Raw genomic sequence first — 12,402 nt, 5'->3', positions numbered from 1 at the left:
ACCACCAAGAAGCAAACATTGGTACCAGGTGCTTTTTTATGTGAGAGCTCTCATGGTTAAGACTTTCATAATAAAGCAAGCCAGTATCGAAATATTGCTTAATACTTTGGATCTTTTTCAGAGCCTACTGACACATAAAGGAAACCAGAGAGCCTTGCAAATTGGGTATCAGGTAAATCAGTTCTAGAACTGAATGATCACTAGCCAGCAGTATGACCTTTCTGTCTTGAAGGATCTTTCCATGAAGCAGAGGATTAAACATTTCTGACTCCGGTATTACAGAGTTACAAAAAGGAAAAACTTAAAAGGCTAACTGAAATAAAATCTTCAGTGTAAGGGTGCCTGGGTGGTACAGTCAGTTGAGCGCCCAACTCTTGGTTTCCATTCCTGTCGTGATTTCTTGATCCTGGGATCGAGCCCCCAGTTGGGCTTGTACTCGGGGTGGAGTCTAAATGAGATTCTTTCTCCCTCCCCTTCTGCTCCCCCCGCCTTTCTCTCTGTCTCTCTCCTCTCCACTGAATAAATAAATAATCTTAATTTTTTTTTAATGTTCCCTGTAAGGGTCTAGCAGGGGCTTTCATGAAGGGCAGAAAAGGAATTCTAACCAGGCTCCATGATCCTAGAACTGGAAAGTTCTCTCAGCTTCTCTGGCATTCTCAAGGTCCCTTGTTGCTGCTGCTTTTTTACTGTCCCTCTTTGTGGCCCTGTTTTCCATGCTAATTCTGGGTTCCTCTGCTCCAGGTGCTTTGTAGATTCTGATCTACCTTGGGGCTGGCCCCCATCTGTGCCTTTTTCTAATCTTCCCCGATCGTTCACCCATCCTCATGTTACAGATTCAGGGTCAGCGTTCACTCGGTTCAAGAGGGATGTGGAGAGGGGCGCCTGGGTGGCTCAGTGGGTTAAAGCCTCTGCCTTCGGCTCCAGGGGCCTGGGATCGAGCCCCACATCGGGCTCTGTGCTCAGCAGGGAGCCTGCTTTCTCCCTCTCTCTGCCTGCCTCTCTGCCTACTTGTGATCTCTGTCATTTGATAAAGATAAAATCTTTAAAAAAAAAAAAAAAAAGAGTGATGTGGAGGGTGTGGGAGTGAGCAGCCACATGGTGGCAACATAGCACCCAGCGCCGTAGGTGGGGTCAGTCTCCAGCAATGGGCTGGGAGGCCTGAGTTGGCGGGTCTGTCACACTTCTGTCTTCACAGGGCTTGGGATTATTGATTCTATAATTCTATGACCTTTATTGTTTCTATTAGCTCTATGAGTTGATTAGATTAGATTCTGTGAGTTGAGAGAGCATGTCTCTAAAGGCACTTGGATCATCTTTCCTAAAAGAGCCATGTAAATTCCTGACCTAACAACAGCCACGATTTTCCGAGGATTGCAAACCACTCAGGGTGTGATGGAAGCGCAGTTCACACTGCCGGCCACAGAGGGAGCTGTCTGCTGTGTCACTGCTTATCAGGCCTCCATTTTCCTGTGCATTACTTTCTTACCAAACTATTACCGGTTTTAGAAGCACTTGGACAGAAATAAAAATAGATAGGAGAATGTGAAGGATATTACTCTGAAACTATTCTTTAGGAATAATCTCTGCAGTTAAGGTACATTTTAACATTTTCCAAATTTTCAACTTCATAATTGCCCACAAAGCAGGAAGTAGACCTAGGGTGACAGGAAGATACATGTGTCTCAGGCCTACTTTAGTCCTTCTAGGATTACAGATAACCCAGGTTGACTTCAAATTGAGGATTCACATAACATTGATCTGTGATAATCTTATTTTATCATTGTTGGGAAATTAAACTGCTTTGCAAGAAGGGAAATGCAAAACTGCCTTAAGGGAGCCAGCGCATCAGAAAGCTTTGATTTTCTGTCTTTTGAGAGGACTCCGTGTGATAGGGGATGACACCTGGAGCACAGTAAACTCCTGCAGACACTTCCTTATTTATAGACTTTGCCCCCAAGAACTAGTAAAGATTGAAAAACATAAAATGTCTATATAACACAATATATCCTTGAATGGGAAGTCAGCTGCCAGACGCTATCCAGTCCTTTTTCTTCCAATATCATTATGTGTTCATGAAGGTTACAAAAGCTGTGAAATTTTTATTCCATTATAATTAGATACATGGATGTTGTTAGAGTTTTCCCCAAAAATGTTACAATAAACTGAATTTCAAAGAAACTTTGAGCCAAAATTAAATTCACTATAACTGAAATTTTTCTAAATTGATTTTAAGTATATTTACCCCGATGAAATTTTAACTATAATGTAATGTATCAATCATCGTAATATTTACTTTTCAAAACATATTTAATATATGATACTTGATTTTCACACCAATACTATTCATAGTTCAGGTGATACCCACTATGACAAATGAGGGAAAAGCTCAGACATTTAAGTAATTTTTTTAAAGTGGAGATGTTTCTTTTTTTATAGACTGTTCTTTTTCTTTTTTTTTTTTTTTTTAAGTCTATTTAAGTAATCTCTGCAGCCAACAGGGGGCTCAAATTCATGACCCCGAGATCAACAATTGTGTGCTCTCTCAACCAGGCCAGCCAAGCACCCCTAAGTAATTTTTTTTGAAAGAATAGGTTCTGGAACATCTCAACTCCCCTCACTTTTTATTGCTCCATTAAAAATATCTGTTGGTAAAGGGTAAAAGTTACCTATTTTAGATTGCTTACTGTATGCTAGTTACTCCTTAAGCACTTTTCAATATTTAGATGAAAAAAAATTTTTTTAAGATTTTTTTATTTATCTGACAGAGATCACAAGTTGGCAGAGAGGCAGACAGAGAGAGAGAGGAGGAAACAGGCTCTCCTTGGAGCAGAGAGCCCGATGCGGGGCTCGATCCCAGGACCCTGAGATCATGACTTGAGCCGAAGGCAGAGGCCCAACCCACTGAGCCACGCAGGCACCCCTAGATGAAAATATTTATTCTTAACTCATGTAATCCTCCCAGCACTCTATAAAATGGGTAGTACTGTTATTCTCATTTTATAAATTAGGTAACTTAACCTAGAGATACTAAATAACCTGACCAAAGTGACATTACTAGTGTCAACCTGAATAAAAAAGCTAAATTGAGGCAATTCTGAATTACCAGAAACCTAGTTTACTTGGGAATAGCAGAGGAATTGCACCTTCTCTCCGCGGCAACAGAGGGACTGTCCACACTGCTATGACCTTACACTTGTGTGCCAGATCCCACCCCTCCTGCCTCTTCTGGACACAGACTCAGCACTCTTCCCCAGGCTCCCTCCCTACTGTATTAATCCACCATTGGTTAAAACACACACACACACACACACACACACACACACCCCTACCCCTACCTCACATGACCCTATTTCCTCACTATGTCTGTGTTTCCCCTCTTAGCAAAACTTTTTGAGAGTTGTCTATTCCCCCTGTCTTCAGTTCTCCTGCCTTCTGCTGAGCCCACTCCACTGAAATTTTTGGCCTCATCAAGGTCTAAATAGCCTTATCAAGGTGACCTTCGGTGCTCGTTCTCTGTCCTAATCTTTCTTGATTGGATGGAGCTGATGACTCTCCCCTCCCTGAAATCCTTCTTCACTTGTCCTCCAGGACAGCACAGGACAGCACATTTAGGAATAATCTCTGCAGTTAAGATACATTGTAACATTTTCCAAATTTTCAACTTCATAATTCCCCTCAAAGCAGGAGGTAGCTTTTCCTACTGTGGTTTTCCCTGTGGTTTTCCTTACCTCTTCCAGCCTCTTCGGTCTTTTTGCAACTTACCCCGTTCCTCCTCTTTTCACAGACATTTAATGACTGAGTGGCCCCTGGCTCTTTTCTATCCCCATTAGTTTCACAGAATCATAGGGCTCTCAGAACCTACCTAGTAGCTGATGATGCCTTTCCTGAGCTCCAAATGCCAGGATCAAGCTCCTGTTCAACATATCTGCTTAGTTATCTAAAGGACGTCTGAACCTCAATGTGTTCCAAATTCTACTCCTGTTCTTGTCCCTCTCCACGTGCTCCTTTCCCAGATTTACCCATCTTGGTAAATTAAGTGGATACTCTATCCTTCCGATGCGTGGGTCAACGACTTGAGTCATCCTTGATAATTTACCTTCTATTGTATCTCACACCCCATCTGTCGGCAAATCCTATGGCCTCTCTATTAAAAATATATCCAGAATCTAGACACTTCTCACCAAATTTGCTATCTGCCCCCCTTCCAAGCCACTGTTCTCCCCTCCTTGGCTCCCTCCAGGCTGTTCTCAGCACAGCAATGAGAGCGATCCTGTTAATAAAATAAATGCAGTCAGGTCGTGATAACTCTTACCTCAGACCCTCCTCCAGTGGCTCCCCATCCGTCACGGGTAAAAGCCAAGTCCTTATAATCGTGACCTCTAAGCCCTATACATCTGGCCACATGCTACCACCAAACCTGCTGTTCCTGTAATTCTCCAGACATGAACCAGCCCCTGGGCCTTTACCCTTATTGCTCTTTCTGTGGAGCGCCCATCCCTGGGAGGTGATCAACCTCACTTTCAAGATTTTGTTCAAATGTCACTTCAGTGAAACCTACCATAACCGTAAATTACAATACCTAAATTATCTAACCCAAAGTGTAAAATATCTCTCCCCTTAACCAATTTTCCATAGCATTTTCATCATCCAACATACTATAACATTTACTCATTTATGGTATTGTCCATCACAGGTCCTAACCAAGGGTGAGGGAAACCTAGAATGAAGAGTAGAAGAAAGAGGCCATGGGTTTCAGGCCTCTAGATCAGCTGCTGTCGTGGGGCCTGTGGATCATACCACAGCAGCTACAAGTGGAACTGCTAATTGACAGAGCTTGGGATACTCTGCTGACATCTTCCAGGACATAATTTGTGTAGGGGCCAGACTGATGAGTTAAGAAAGTATGATGGAATTACCTCTCTGCTTCCTTTAAGTCTTTAAGGATGACACTAGTTTCTGCTATTTGCCTTAGGATGTTTGTAAGTTGCAGTCTGCCCACAGGAGGGATCCAAGGGAAGCTTCAGAGCCTCCCACTTGTCCTTCCCTACTATAATAGTTTTTGCTCACAGGTCAATATATGCAAGTGGGCATTCTGTCAACTTCCAAGAACTGAGTATTTCAATTTTATACAAGGACCAGGGACATAAGCACGGGGTGGGTCCCCGGACTGACTAGACCGAACCTGGGCTGGGAGTCCATTTATTACCTGAACCCCACACACATCTGCTCTGCCAGAGGACCGTGATTTGTAGCATACTGGTTCCCGTTATCAAGTAAGACCTTGTGTCCAACACTTCCCGAAGTCTGGGGCTAATTCCTTTGCCCGAGGTATGGGTACCCAAGTAAATATCTGTTGGTCCCTTTGGGGAAGGACTGGGGTAGTCATTGTCATGCAGACATGTCAAGGTGTTGAGATACTTCTTCCTGAGGACCTGGCTTTCCCTTCAGTTAGTGGGCTCTGAGTCTGAAAATTAGTTCAGATCCAAAGCTTGTCAAAAAATTTTGACTGCTTGTTGGCACAGCTGCTGTTAGCCTCCTCTTGGTCGTTTCTCTTGACTGTACGAATCAGTACATCAGAATCACCTGGAAGCCTTGTGAAACTACAGATGGCTGGTCCCCAGCCCCAGAGTTTCTAATCGAGTAGGTCTGGACTGGAGCCTGAGAGAACTGGTGTTTCCAGGTGACGTTGATGCCGCTAGTCCAAGACCACACTTTGAGAATCACTGGCACAGACTGATCTTGCCTCTAGGGAATCCAACCATTCCCCCAGCTCTCTGTGCATCCGTCTCTCTGCCTGTGGCTCTGACTTGGGGCTCAGTGAGGTATCTGTCCTCACCTGGCTTTTGATGGGTATCATTGTCATTTAGCCTCCCTGGGGGCAGTGATCCAGCTGTGAGTGGTCAGCACTCCAGCAGCTGGGGACCACGCCTACAGAGGTCTGGAAGGGGAAATGAGGGTGCTGCCCTTCAGACCCTCCCGCGCTTCTACCTGCATCTGTCTTATGGCCAGGGCTAATGAGGAGAGTGAGGGTTGCTTCAGGTACAAAATTTAAGGGACACCAAAAAAAAAAAAAAAAAGGCAAGATAAATATTTTGATGCGGTATTTTTAAAGATGAAAATGCAAAAAAAAAAAAAATGTCCATGATATGAGCAAAAATATCAACATTTGAAAGGCAGGATCAATGTTACTGATTTCTCCTTTGCCTTGGGCTCCCAGAGGGCTCATCATGGCACTGTCTTCCCTTCCTGGAAGGCAGGCTCCATGAGGGAAACAGAGGTTTTGTCTCTTTTACTCATTGATGTGCCCCCAGTATTTTAGAAGAGTTAGCCTCCTCTTGAGGCTAATAGTAGATGTTGAATAAATACTTAGTGAATGAGACACTTCAGACATTTAAAAGAAGAATGACCATTTAATCTACATTTCCACATTTCTGCCTCTTTTCTTTTCCCCTCCAGTGTTTTCCATTAGGGTTGACTGTACACAAGAGGCTCCCTTTACCTTTGAGTCAGGAGACTCAGAGTTAGTTAGGCACAACTCAGGGAAAGCACCTGACAAAAATAGGATGTATTTTATTATAAAGGTCAATTGTGAGGTGTTTGAAAATATTTTTTCAATTGATTTCATCATCCCGTCTAAGGGATATACAGAGAACATGTCGCCGTATTAACCACCCTATTTGTTGTCAGCTTGCATAATTATGAGAAATAATTTCCAGAAACTGCTCTGTTGATCCCAGAAAATCGTCCTGATTACTCCCAAGTACAGATGGACTTAAAAGTTGAACCAAAAGTTGAACAGAAAAACTTGACACAGAGGGGCAATTATAATGGACAGTCAGCTGCCCACCTCTCCTGCACTCCATCCTGGGAAACCTATCTGGATCCCGAGGTTGGTGTGAGTACATGGAGAGAATGCTTCTGGGTGTGGGCAGGCTGGCATTTTTGCACAGGATGCCAGGAGAGCCTGTGGCCAGAGCTGCTGGGCATTGACTCCAGTAGGGCCCTTCCTCACTGCAGGGCCTGCTGTCACCACACTTTATCTCTTTGGCACCCACAACTAATCCTAACTCCTTTTTAGCCAGTGAAGGGAACTTGGGAGTCTTTGGGTCAGATAAGAATCTCAGTGTGTTAAAGGTAACTCATATTTGCCACAGAAAAATAAGATTGCTTGTGCCCTACCAAGGCTAGATTACAGAAGAAATTCCAAGCTCCAGATCTCCATTGTCATTTCAAAACAAAACAAAAACAAACCTGACAAATACAAGTTGAGACCTTTAAGGGGAATTAAGAGTACACTTATCAGGGGCGCCTGGGTGGCTCAGTGGGTTAAAGCCTCTGCCTTCAGCTCAGTGGGTTAAAGCCTCTGCCTTCAGCTCAGGTCGTGATCCCAGGGTCCTGGGATCGAGCCCCACATCGGGCTCTCTGTTCCCTGTCTGTTCCGCAGGGAGCCTGCTTCCTCCTTTCTCTCTGCCTGCCTCTCTGCCTACCTGTGATCTCTGTCTGTCAAATAAATAAATAAAATCTTTAAAAAAAAAAAAAAGTACACTTATCATGATGAGTACTGAGTACTATATAAAATTATTAAATCACTATATTGTATATCTGAAACTAATGTAACACGGCATATATACTGGAATTTTTAAAAATCAGGCCTAAGAAATTTCATAAACAGGTAAACTGAGTCTGTTTTTCCTGTCTGTCTGTGGAATAAGAGCCATATATGCAGACTGCAGGAATGTTCATAGGGTCCCGCCCAATCATGTGTATGGACTGCTGGCTTCTCTAGCACAGAGATTCTGAGAGGAGCATATACAATGGTGAAAATGTGGGGGGATAAAGGAACTGCCTGTCACTGAGCACCTACGAAGTGTTAGGAATCATATTAGACGCTTCATATATGTGTGTGAGTCTGTATGATATGGTAGGTAGGTAGGTAGGTAGTATTTAGTTCGCACAGGAACTAGGCGAGAAAGGTATCATTAACCCTGTTTACAGAGAGACTAAGTTAGTTTTTCACAAGCACACAGCTAACCAGTGGTGTCTGGTGCAGGAGGAACTACTTGATTTCAAAGCCAGTGTGCTGCCAACTGTATCAAGACAGCTCCCCCAAGAAATGCGACTGTATCAGGGCCAAGCCAAAGTCATCTCCTATTGAGTCAGTGTGTGCTTCCAGAAAGAAAACCATGGCTCAGCCCTTTCCTGATGGTCACTGAGCTGTCCAGGCTGAGGGCGGGTCTCCTTTTCCTCTCCAAGCCCACCCTGAAGCAGAGGAGCCCTCAATGGCTTGGCCTTGGCTCAGCGCCTGGGGAGATACAGGAACACCGTGAGGGGGTTGAACCGTGCCACACCAGACGACCATTCACAGCGTGCTGGCCTCCAGGCCCCGTCCACATATGATGGTCAGGTGTGCCCTGCCGAAGTTTCCCTTTTATTTTCATCAAATGTGCGTAAATACTTTTTTTGTCCATGGAGATATTTTCCTCATTAAAAGGTTTTCAACTGTTAGGCCCTGGACAACAGGGGCGCGGCGAGTTGTTTGTTGGTTTCCTGCGCTCGCTTGCTCTGGACAGTGAGGGCTCTAACAAGAGAACTGCCGGCGTGGAAGGGAATCTAGGTCAGCTTGTGCTTTCTGCTGCTCACCACTAGGGGGCATGAAGCTTCTCCGATAGAGGAACTAAAAAGGCTGGAACGTGTAAAATGCCCAGCAAAGGCTGGAGGCTTGCCTGCATGCAACTCTCCTGATGAAAACATTTCTTCCAAAACCAGTCTCGTTTGGGCACTTCAGCAGGCACACAGGCCAGCCCAGGAGAGGGCCAGGAGAACGATGACGGTGCCGCAAGGGACACGCCATTTGGTCATTATAGAAAACCTGCTCCGTCTTCTGAAGACTGAAAACGCCTACCTAAAAAGCCAGGATGTAACTGAGCTTTGAAACCTTGTGAGCCATGAGATCAGAGTCTATTTCATAAAAGCCTATAATCTGAGGCCCTATAATCTGAAAGAAGATGCACTTAATAATGTCATTTCTTTGGGAGGTGGGGGGCAAGCAGTCAGATTCCAATTCCACAAGATCCTCCGAAAGATTTTGCTAATCAGAAGCTTAAAACAATCCGTAGAATTTTACAGAAGCCATACCCTACATATTTTATTGAGATATAATTGACATATAATATTGTATAAGCTTAAAACGTGCAAGCAGTCAGATTCCAATTCCACAAGATCCTCAGAAAGATTTTGCTAATCAGAAGCTTAAAACAATCCATAGAATTTTACACAAGCCATACCCTGCATATTTTACTGAGATATGATTGACATGTAATATTGTATAAGCTTAAAATGTATAGCACGTTAGTTGCATAATTGATATATTGCAACAAGATGACCACAGTAACTCTAGGTAACACCTCCATCATATCATATAATTATCATTTCTTTTTTATGGTGAGAACAATTAAGATCTAGTCTCTTAGCAACTTTCAAGTATATAATATGGTATTATTAACTATAACCATCATGCTGTGCATTAGATCTCCGGAATTTATTCATCTTCTAACCGTAGTTTGTACCTTTTGACCAACATCTCTCCAATCCACTCAGCACTCCAGTCCCTGGTACCACCATTCAACTCCCTATTTCTATGAGTGCAGATTTTTTAGAGTCCACATATAAGGAATATCATTATGATATTTGTCTTTCTCTGTCTGCTTTTTCTCACTGTAACGTCCTCAGTGATCTATCCATGTTGTCACAAACAGCAGGATGTCCTTCTTTCTCATGGCCAAATAACATTCCATTATATATACAAACATCCTGCATTGTTCTATATATGCATGTAACACCTTACATCTTTATCCACCCATCCATCTGCTAGTGGACATTTTGGTTGTTTCCTTATCTTGGCTATTGTGAGTAATGCTGCAGTGAAGCCTGCAGATCGCTCTCCAAGATTCTGTTCTCATTTCCTCTGCTGTATACCCAAGTGACTTGCTGGATCATACAGATTTTTAATTTTTTGAGGAACCTCTGTGCTGCTTTGTATTGTGGCTGAACCAGTTTACATTCCTGCCAAGACTGCACACATGTTCCCTTTTCTCCACATCCTCGCCAATATTTAATACTTGCATTTTTGAGAACAGCCATTCTAACAGATGTGAAGTGATATCTCATTATGGTTTTGATTTGCATTTCCCTGATGATTGGTGATGTTGAAAACCTTCTCATGTACTTTTTGGCCATTTGTGTGTCTTCTTCAGAAAAATATCTATTCTGTTCCTCTGCCCATTGGTTCTTTTTCTTTTTTCCATTATGAAACAATCCCCACAATAAGTCTAGTTACCATCTGTCACCGGACAAAGTTATTACAATATTATTGACTGCGTTCCTTATGCCAAGCATTACATCGCCATGACTTAGTCATTTTATAGATGGAAGTTTATACCTCTTAATCCCTTTCACTTACTGCGCCCACTGCCCCAACCCACCCCAGGCACTCACTCAACGCTCCCGGTCTCCCAGGGGAAGGATCCTTGAACTCCTCTTTCTCTAAGCTGTGCTGTCTTAGCGGGGGAAGGGTAATGTGGACCAAATTCCTCTTACCTACTCAAACGCATCCAAACTCTTTTTTTGTTTTGTTTTGGTTTGGTTTTCATTTTGTTTTTGCCCCAACAGAGTGCTGGAACTTCTTCTGTAGACCCTGGAACTTCTACATAGTCTCCCTTGTTTGTGGTATCTGCCCAAGTCCACATTTTCTGGGTTCTCCTGGACTATAGCAAGCTGAAAGGAGTTGGAGCCAGCTGACAGGCTGCTGGCCATTCCACTGCCCATACTAGGGTCTGTCGATTGCCCAATGCCCAGGTAGCGGGTCCTTTGGTGTATGCTGCTGGGCCCCACAGCTCCTGCAGAATCCCTTCTGTTTGTGGATAGTTGCCAAATTTATGATGTTAAAAGGGACAAAAATGAGGAGCAACTTAGGCTGCCATGTTGCTGATGTCACTCCTCCCAATAACCTGCATATTGGCTATCCGTACTTTAGCATCCATTCAGGTGTGATGATGAAAAGAACATGAGATTGGGTGCTAGACAAGCTGCTACTCTCTGGCTTTGGGACTGCCAGAGTACTTAATCTGAACATCAGCAAAACGGCAGAGTATCTCCTCTATAGAATTGCTCAACACCAACAAATATTTATCAAAGACCTACAGTGTGCCAGCATTGTGCTAGGCCCCAAGGATGAGCCAGCCCAGTGATCACACAGCCATGACTGGTCCTTGCCTCCCACACATCACATTGCAGTGAGAGTCATATCACCAGGAGGGACTTACCTAATGTGACTGCACCGTGGCCAGCACATCACAGCATGTCACACATGTTACTCATTTTCTCCCATCCTTTCCCTCCTTGTGTCTTCCTCCTCAAAAATATTGACTGTAGGGCCAGGTCAGGATTCCCCTGGGCAGTGTGGCTTCCTAGAAACACAGAGGAGATTGATTCATACTTTACTTTTTACCTGTCTTTACTTAGCATTTACTATTGCCAGGCTGTGCTAATCTTGAGGGATCTGTAGTAGATATTTGTCATGTTTTTTCTGGCCACCATTATCTGATTCACCTTCCTCATGTCCCCACCTTCTCTGACTAGGCTGCAAACATTAACAACTCACCTTCCCAGTTTCTCCTGCTTTCAGACTCTTGGTACTTTGAGGCTCAGCCAATCAGATGCATGTACCGCAGGGTGATTTGGGACCCAGAGGAGCCTCAAAGGAAGTAGGAAGGAAGTAGGAGGGTGGATCACCCACCATGAGGGAGCACTATGGCAGATGCTGTAACAGCCTCTAGTTTCTGGCAACAGTCGGCAGTGCCAGTGGGAAGGCAGTGCCTTTTGGTGTCAAGTGGCCTATTTCGTGTTGTGGCTTAGACTGTGGACATAGCTGCTTTTAATTTCCTTTCTTCACATGTATTTTCAAGCTTGACTTTCTGATCTCCCTACTGGTTCAGCGAGCTATCCAATTGCTTTTAGCAAAATCCTTGTGTATTTAAATCAACACAGGTAGATTTTGTTCCCAGGAACCCCAGTTGACCCAGGAGGAAAAATGAGTAAGATTCTGACCTCTGTCTCTTAGGAGATCTACCCATAAATGATTTTGATGCAGTCTGTGGAATGAAGGAAAGATGGGACATGTTGGGGGATATCTCCTACACTGGATGGTGAGAATCAGTAATGAACACCCAGCGTTACTGGCCACAGGGAATTCGGTGTATTGGGAGAGATGGACTCATCGATAGATAATGGCATAGCAATGTCATAAAGACAGAACCAGAGATATGGACAGGGCGTGAGGGAAGCACCACGGAGGGATACAACCCCGCTGAAGGCAGGTGGGAATGCTGATTGAAGAAGGCTTCG

This window comes from Mustela nigripes, chromosome 5 (genome assembly GCF_022355385.1).
Source record: "Mustela nigripes isolate SB6536 chromosome 5, MUSNIG.SB6536, whole genome shotgun sequence".
In the NCBI taxonomy this organism is placed as follows: domain Eukaryota; kingdom Metazoa; phylum Chordata; class Mammalia; order Carnivora; family Mustelidae; genus Mustela; species Mustela nigripes.
This window is presented reverse-complemented; position numbering follows the sequence as displayed.